Source organism: Lytechinus variegatus, chromosome 12 (genome assembly GCF_018143015.1).
Source record: "Lytechinus variegatus isolate NC3 chromosome 12, Lvar_3.0, whole genome shotgun sequence".
In the NCBI taxonomy this organism is placed as follows: domain Eukaryota; kingdom Metazoa; phylum Echinodermata; class Echinoidea; order Temnopleuroida; family Toxopneustidae; genus Lytechinus; species Lytechinus variegatus.
Genome location: NC_054751.1, coordinates 17,054,271 through 17,062,265, shown reverse-complemented (window position 1 = coordinate 17,062,265; position 7,995 = coordinate 17,054,271).

The window sequence follows — 7,995 nt, the reverse complement described above, 5'->3', positions numbered from 1 at the left end:
TTAAATACTCACAGACATATTCCCCCTTGTGCAGGCAAGGATATTAATTTTCCATTAATCCATTCTCTGGGGCTACATTTTTCAACATCCTGCCTAACTTTGCAACATTGGATACGCTTTGAAGATAAATTCCAGTTGTGGGAACGATCTCAAAATGACTTTTTACAGAATTTAATACCCCTTTCATAAACCCAATTAAAATGAATTAGGCGGCTAATAGCAGCATAATTTGGTCGTAAAATTGGAGGACAAGAGTTATCGGCATTACTCTGATGCTGCTATTATCCGCATAATAGCGGCATCGGGATAAGATTTTGAGTTTATGAACGCATTTCCAAATAATGCGGATAATTGCCATGGTGCGGTCACAAGGTCACCCTTTTCCAACACAACCGCATCAGAGGGGGCGTGTCCAGTTGTCATGGCGATTATCCGCCTTTTTCAGGACGGGCGCTCGTAAAAATAATGCGGCTTATTTTCGGAGTTTATGAACGCAATTTTTATTGAATTATCCGCATTACTCTTAGGCGGCTAATTGGAGGATAGGTTTATGAAAAGGGTAATAATATAATGATCACCAAAGTGTCTGTTTGTATGAATAAAGAATATGTGCCAAAGGATTCTGGAAGAAATTGTGTAATTGCTGAGAAATAAGCAAAATAAGCGCAGATTCGGTCACTTCCGTCGGGGTCTTTATTCCAGCAATAATACACTGTCCCACTGTGCCTATCTGTGATGGCGATCTTCAGTGTGATCGTTTTTTTAGCTAGATATTATGATTTCTCAAAGTTCAGTTTTTATAAATGTAACAGATCTAGATCCAAGATGATATATCAATACTTAACCTTGGTTTTACCAGGGACCTACCACTCTGTCAGAGTGGTAGGTCCATGGTTTTACAGACTTTCTCACAAAATCAGTGTTTTACTGCAACTACTATCATTTACCTTTAACATTATTGCAGTGAAAGGGTTTTTCCGGGACTCGTTTTTCATTTCACAGGGGTCTTTTGAGTATTTTGAAGGCAAAAATTGCCTCTAGCCCTAATGTCATTTTTCCCTGCCAAGAGGCAAAGAGAGAAAATTTAGATGTATGACCATGCATGCATTTCTTCCACCATATAAAAATCCTCCTGTACGGACTGAAACCATTATTTTCCACGTTACCATGAACACTATCTGTAGCCATCTAAAAGCCGTTCTTTAAGATTTCAAATCCCCTTAATAAAGTGTCCCTTCTCCACTTCCTGTTCTAAAACTATTAAATGTTGTTAATGATATGAAATATAAACATTAGTAGATGTCAAAAAAAAAATTTTAATGTCTATGTGAAGTTACAGAACCAGGATAGTGATTTTCTGCTACCTTTCTTATACATCATTGTGCAACAAAGGTACAATTTCTTCAACATTTCAAGTTTGCACTTTGAAAGATGTTTATTTTCATGACCAATACAAAAGTACTCGAAATCATGCAAGCTCCTCACTAAATGGCCTTGAGAACCACAATTCTAGGGTGGAAAATAGTCGCTTGAACCTAAACTATTTCCACATACATGTAGCTGTAAATGTTGGATATTATGTTAATATCAATCAGCCTGTCATAAGCCCCTACTTAACTACATGTAGTGCAGGTGTACAGTAGCAACCTTTAAGTTGTTGGAGACCGAATGATTTCCCTATAACACACACTTTGCAGACTCTAGCCCACATATGTTCGGCATCAGTCTCCAAAGGCTTAAAAAGCAAAATAATCCTTACTGAAAGATAACCTTGAGGATTTTATCTCTTGAAAAGAATCCCCATTTTCTGAAAATGTCTCGAGGGTTCTTCTGCCTCTTCTTACATCTCTTTTGTAGAAAACATACATCCGTGTCCTTTGCTAAAGCCTCTTATATCAAAGATTAATATCTGCATCCACCATGCTTGGAAAGATTTTCCTGGATTAGCTACATTATGTTCTAGATGTTCATACAGTGCTAGAGCCATTTTCAGAACAGTTGACAAAAACCTTTAAGACCCTATTCTCACTACTTTCTAGTTTAGTGGAAACCAGGAAAGTGGAAACCAGTTTATCATGAAATGGGAACACTTAAAGAAGTCTTCGAAATGATCGTAAGTGGTCTGCGAAACCAGTTTGAAAAACCCCCTCGTGATGTACATGTAGTATTCACGACCACTTTGCCCTGTTAAACAGGTTTGAGCATATTGAAGGCACAACCGTTATTCGGTAAGAGATCTCTGCATGGAGTTTGTGCATGTTGGGCATATTACTCAGTACGCACTGTGTGTAGAGTGCCTATGCTGTGGTTTCAAATTTTGCGCAAAACATGACCTCACTGAGAGAGTTCCCAAAGCAACAAGGCCACTTAGAGGCAGTTCTCATGACACTTTCTAAAACTATTTTACTGGAAACCGATTCAGGAAGCCAGTTTGGAAGATCGCTTTGCTAGCATTACTTCATCAAAAGAAAGCGGTTTTCAAAATCACTTCAAGTAAAGCATCTTGTTGCCATGGAAACTGGAAATGTTATGCGCGAAATTCGAAACCAGAGCGTAGGCATTCTACACCTGTCGTGTGGAGTACATGTAGCCACTCAAAATGTGCGATGATCGCTTCCCGAAGAAATGTTGTTTCCTGACTTACACTAAATCTAGTTTAACGAGGAACCGCAATCTTGAAAACTACATCGCGAGGTGGTTTTCTGAACCCATTTGGAAGAGTGCTTCTACCGTTCTCACTACACGTTAAACTAGTGTCCACTAAACTAGTTTCCAGTAAACTAGTTTTAGGAAGGAACTAAGGAAGTGAGAACAGTGTCTTTATGTGAAGTGATTCTGGTAACCAGTTCAGGAGATGGTGATGAGAATACTAGCAAAGTGATCTAAGAGGCTGTTCTCATTACGTTCCTAAAACTAGTTTACTGGAAACTAATTTAGTGGAAACTAGTTTAACGCTTAGTGAGAACGGTCAAAGCGGTCTTGGAAGCAATCTTCCAAACCAGTTTGGAAAACCACCTCGCGATGTAGTTTTCAAGATCGCTTTGCCTGGTTTTAGCGTGAGGACACAACCGTTCTTCGGGAAGCGATCTTCGCACATTTTGAGCGCGCTACTCCACATGACAGGTGTAGAATGCCTATGCTGCGGTTTCGAATTTCGCGTGAAACGTGTCACCCCACTGAGAGCGTTTCCATAGCAACAAGAGCGCTTTACGTGAAGTGATTTTGAAAACCACTTTTGTGTGATCAAGTGGGAACGCTAGCAAAGCGATCTTCCAAAGCGGTTTCCTGAATCGGTTTCCAGTAAACTAGTTTTAGAAAGCATAATGAGAACGGCCTCTTAATCTTAACTGGATGCTAAACTAGAAACCAGGTGCCTGTTTCATAAAAGGACTTGCAACTGTTGTACATGTAGCTTTGCCATTATGGCAACTATCATGGTAAACTAGATTCTGATTGGCTGCTGAGCCCTGTTACCATGGTAGTTGCCATAATGGCAAAGTTACAATAGCTGTAAGTCCTTTATGAAATAGGCCCCGAATTAAGAAAGTAGATTTAAAGGAAAAACTAAGCATTAAAAGATGAATCAGTTTAGATGGAAACCAAAAATAAGTGTGATGGAGATGACGGTAAGTGCTAGATTATGAGCAATTTTCAATTAAAATCAAGAAAAGCAAAAGTCATATCTATCCCAAACAGCAAATAGATGTCAATAAATTGTTAGTAATTTTACCAACTGTATGAAATCTAAATCTCAGCTGGTCCCTGCAACAAGCTTTCACGCTAATCATGTTTTAAGTTTGGATGTTCTTCCGATGGTTTATGATTTTGGTCTTTGAAGGAATCTACAGCATCACCAACTTGGAAACTAAATTCTATCATCTACTAGTATGCATATAGTGTTGTGGCCCAGTGGATTAGTCTCAAGACTTTGAAACAGAGGGTCTTGGGTTCAAATACCAGCCATGGCAAAATTTCCTTAGCAATATATTTTCCACAATGGGCTGCACTCAACCCAGGTAAGGTAAATGGGTATACCTGGTAGAAATTCATTCTTGAAACACAGATCACTGAGCACCCAGCTAAAGCCAGGGTAATGAATTAATTACTGTTAATTGCCTAAAGACTTCTGATAATCAAAAGTAAGCATTAAGTGCTATATAAGCAGGTATTTATAACCATAATTATACCATTTTTATTTGCAATTCATATATCATCCCAATGTTTGATGTAAAATGGAGGCGGACATCTCAGAATCTGTTTATTAATTAACAAAAAAGCAGAGGATTTTTCAAATCATAAAACCATCAATATCAGGAGAATGATACACAAAGTACTTCTTAAGAACCCTTTACAACATTCATATCACAATGTTCACCAAGAAACAAAACTTTACAGCATGCTTCCAAGTTCCAAGCACTTAATTTTTTTATACTTAAACTATTAAAGATTGAAATGCCATCGTTATTTTCCAATTCACAACATCTGATTGTTTAAAAAAGGTGTACATGTATGCCTCTCTTTACACAGAGCAGAGGTGTATACAGTAATAGAATCCCTAAATGCTAGACAAGCATGGAGCTATTAATACAACATATTGATGTTATTCTTAGACAAATAACTCCACGGTTTATTATTCAACATACATATTGCCAGTACATGTAAGTGATCTTTAAGACGTAATTTTACGATATACAGATACTGGCATTTAAAGTTGGCTGTTCAGCGAGCAATGTTATTAAATATGATTTTTTTTTCCTAATCAGCAATTACTGCTGTGTGTTCTATAAGTTCCAGTTATTGTGCACTACTCATGAGCTAAACATGGAACAAGATATAAGTAACCCACTTTTCATCTAGTATGGAATCCAATTTAACTACCATATTTTATCAGACTACTGTACCGCATGAATGCAGCATAGTACACTTTTGAGTCATTATGAATCAAGAAGTATTCTAACTGTAGCTCATCTCTAGAGAAGAATCTACAATTTGACTCATAAAAGCAATTTCATAGCTGAAGATTAAATAAGAAATATCTTTCTTTGATGTGATACTGATATGTTGAGTTTTTAATCCTGTGGAAGAAACAAACTGTCATTGTTTTGTAAATTCTATTGAAGGTTTCAATCCACACCCCAAGTTGATTTAATGTAAAAATTCAAACAAGCAAAAACTGGAATCGCATAAAAATTGTGTGAAGATATGACATTTCACAATTTTGCTTAATTTCACATTTATAATGCAGTAAAGAGATATGCAGACCATAGACCGGGGCTAATGATGTTGTACACCATTTCTTTTATCAAATTACTGAACAGGATAAAATTTCAAATATTTCAATTCTTGTAGATTAGACAATAAAAGCAATTTGATCAGAGTAAATAACAACAACTGCAATAGCAAATACCTCAGGTTAAACACAGAGTCAATGAACTTTTTTCTCTCCCACTTTGTAGGCATTTGAGCCATACATGTACACGTAGCCATCTTCATCCACTCTTTTTTCAATCATATTTCTATCGGCATTTTTTCACATTTCTTCCTAAATACACCAGCTCACTGCTGCCAAACGATCGCATTCTTCACCATAATAGTTTTCAAACTCGAAAATTTTCTTCAAAAAAAGGTTCCCATAATTGGTGTCAGAGGGCAAGGCATAGCCCCAAACCTGCTGAGTCTGCTTGTCAATGTCCCTCTTCTCCTTTCTTTTTTTTGTCCATTTTCTCCTTTCTTTTTTTGTTCCTTTTTTAAAGAGCTCTTCATACACTGTAGGCAATCGCCCTGTTCTCACTGCACTGAATGCACTGGACCATACTTTGCAAGTGGATGGTAGGGTAGGAAATCATTATTAATGCTTATTGTGGTACCGAACGAACCGAGTCTATTCACTTCATTTGGGGGCAACTTTGTTTAATGTTGCACATGACGCACTTTGGGTAATGGATTAGTGCTATTGTTGATAACAGAGGTATTTAATATATTTTTTAATTAGGTTTTATCATAAAAAAATACATATTTCATAGACTAAATATTCTTGAAAAATCTCAAAGGATTTAAATTCATATTCCTTGAGATTCGAAACAATTTTTTTAGGATTCAAACTAAATCCAGAATTTGATTGGTCCTTATTGTACAGTCCATCTGGACTCATTTAAATCCCTGCCACTGAGAGTGAAACTTTAACAAGACTGCCTTATTCTAAATTTTAGAGATACATACAAACAGCTGTTTTCCTGTCAATGAGAACAGATTCAGAACTCCAACCAGGCTCAGAAGACCAATGCATATTGTTATTCCAGTTTCTCCTTAACAAGAGCTACATGTACATGTAGGTCCTAGAGGCCGTTCTCATTACGCATTCTAAAACTAGTTTACTGGAAACTGATTCAGGAAATAATAGACGATTGCTTTGCTAGCGTTCCCACTTGATAACACGAAAGTTAAACTAGTTTCCAGTAAACTAGTTTTAGGATCGTAGTGAGAACAGCCTCCTAGACTAAAGAAGAGAAAAAAATACTTCAAAAAGGACAAAAAAAGAAAATTCTCCTGGCAAGAAGTATTCATATTTTTGTGGGTGTCCTTCGAAGCATGACCCTGCCACTTAGCGTGATACCCCATGAGAGATTTTCCTTTTCACTTTCCAAAGTACAAATAGGCAGCAGGCACAGTGAATTTGGGAAAGTTCTGCAAAATACTTGTACAGTGCTCAGAACTGGAAATCATAATTACTCTAGCTTGCAGATACTGAATATCGTAGAGTATGTTGCACTGCAAACCAATATATTGGAGACCATTTCTGGTGTCAAGATATTATCAGCTCCATTACCATTTACGATATCATTTAGAAGATTTTATATCTTTCATATTAATCAATTACATGATATTCTCTAATATATATAAATATATTAACATATATTAACACTCCCCATACTCTCTCTGTTTTCTCTCTCTTTTCTTCTTCTTTTAACAATAAATACTCCATATTTTCTGTCACTTCGCCCCCTATATGCTATTTTTTTTATCATGCTGACCTCTCTATCTCCCTTCTAACTGTTCTCCCCTTCCTCCTGAGCTCTCCTTATTTATTCTTCCAATTATACCTTCATCCTAATGTATTCATTCTTCATATAGTTTTTTTTTAAGAATGTTCTAATTTATTCCAAATCTTTTTAATAATTTCTCCCAAATTAACTTGTCACTGCCTCACCACTCATTTCTCTTTACATTACTCTACCAATGCCCCCCCTCCCTCTCCCTCCTTTTTCATCCCTCTCTCACCCTCCAAACTCATCATCACAAATATTCCCTCCTTTCAGATCTTTCCCCATCTTTAATACATCTTCACACCCTATCCTCTATCATGCATGAACTAATCCCTATTTACGCCTTCTGTATGCAGGTCTGCCTCAAAGTTCCTGCGAATCCTACCTCGGAAGCAGATCAGTAAACAAGAACCACTCACAGATACCACACGAGAGTCCTTCAAAATATTTGAACCCCTTCATCCAGACCAGTACACCTAAAACATGGCCTGAATTGTCAAACCATATTCCTAGTCAAACCCCAACAAAATGAATCCATCAGATCTTTTGATTTATCTACAGAAGTATGGAATCACAATAACAATTTGCCTGCCCCTGTATTATAAGATGCAATCTCTCCTTTTATTGTAAAATAGAGATCTTCACCATGACACCAATCTTTGCATATTGCAAAGTTCATTCCAGTTTAGCTTTTTAGAGCTGCAAGAGGAATTATCGTATCACGTAATCAATAAGGGGGTTTAACCCTCCCCATAACTGCATAAAGTTCAGAGCAACTCATACACAAAAAGTCACTATCGGTTGTTCGCAATGGCACTGCAATATTTGGTGTAGCTTCTAATAGATCAACATATTATTTGACAAAACTCCATGAAGTCATACATGTACACAGAACAATGAAGGCCTGCCAGAGAGAGGTCATTTCATACATGTATACAGTACATGTATGAAC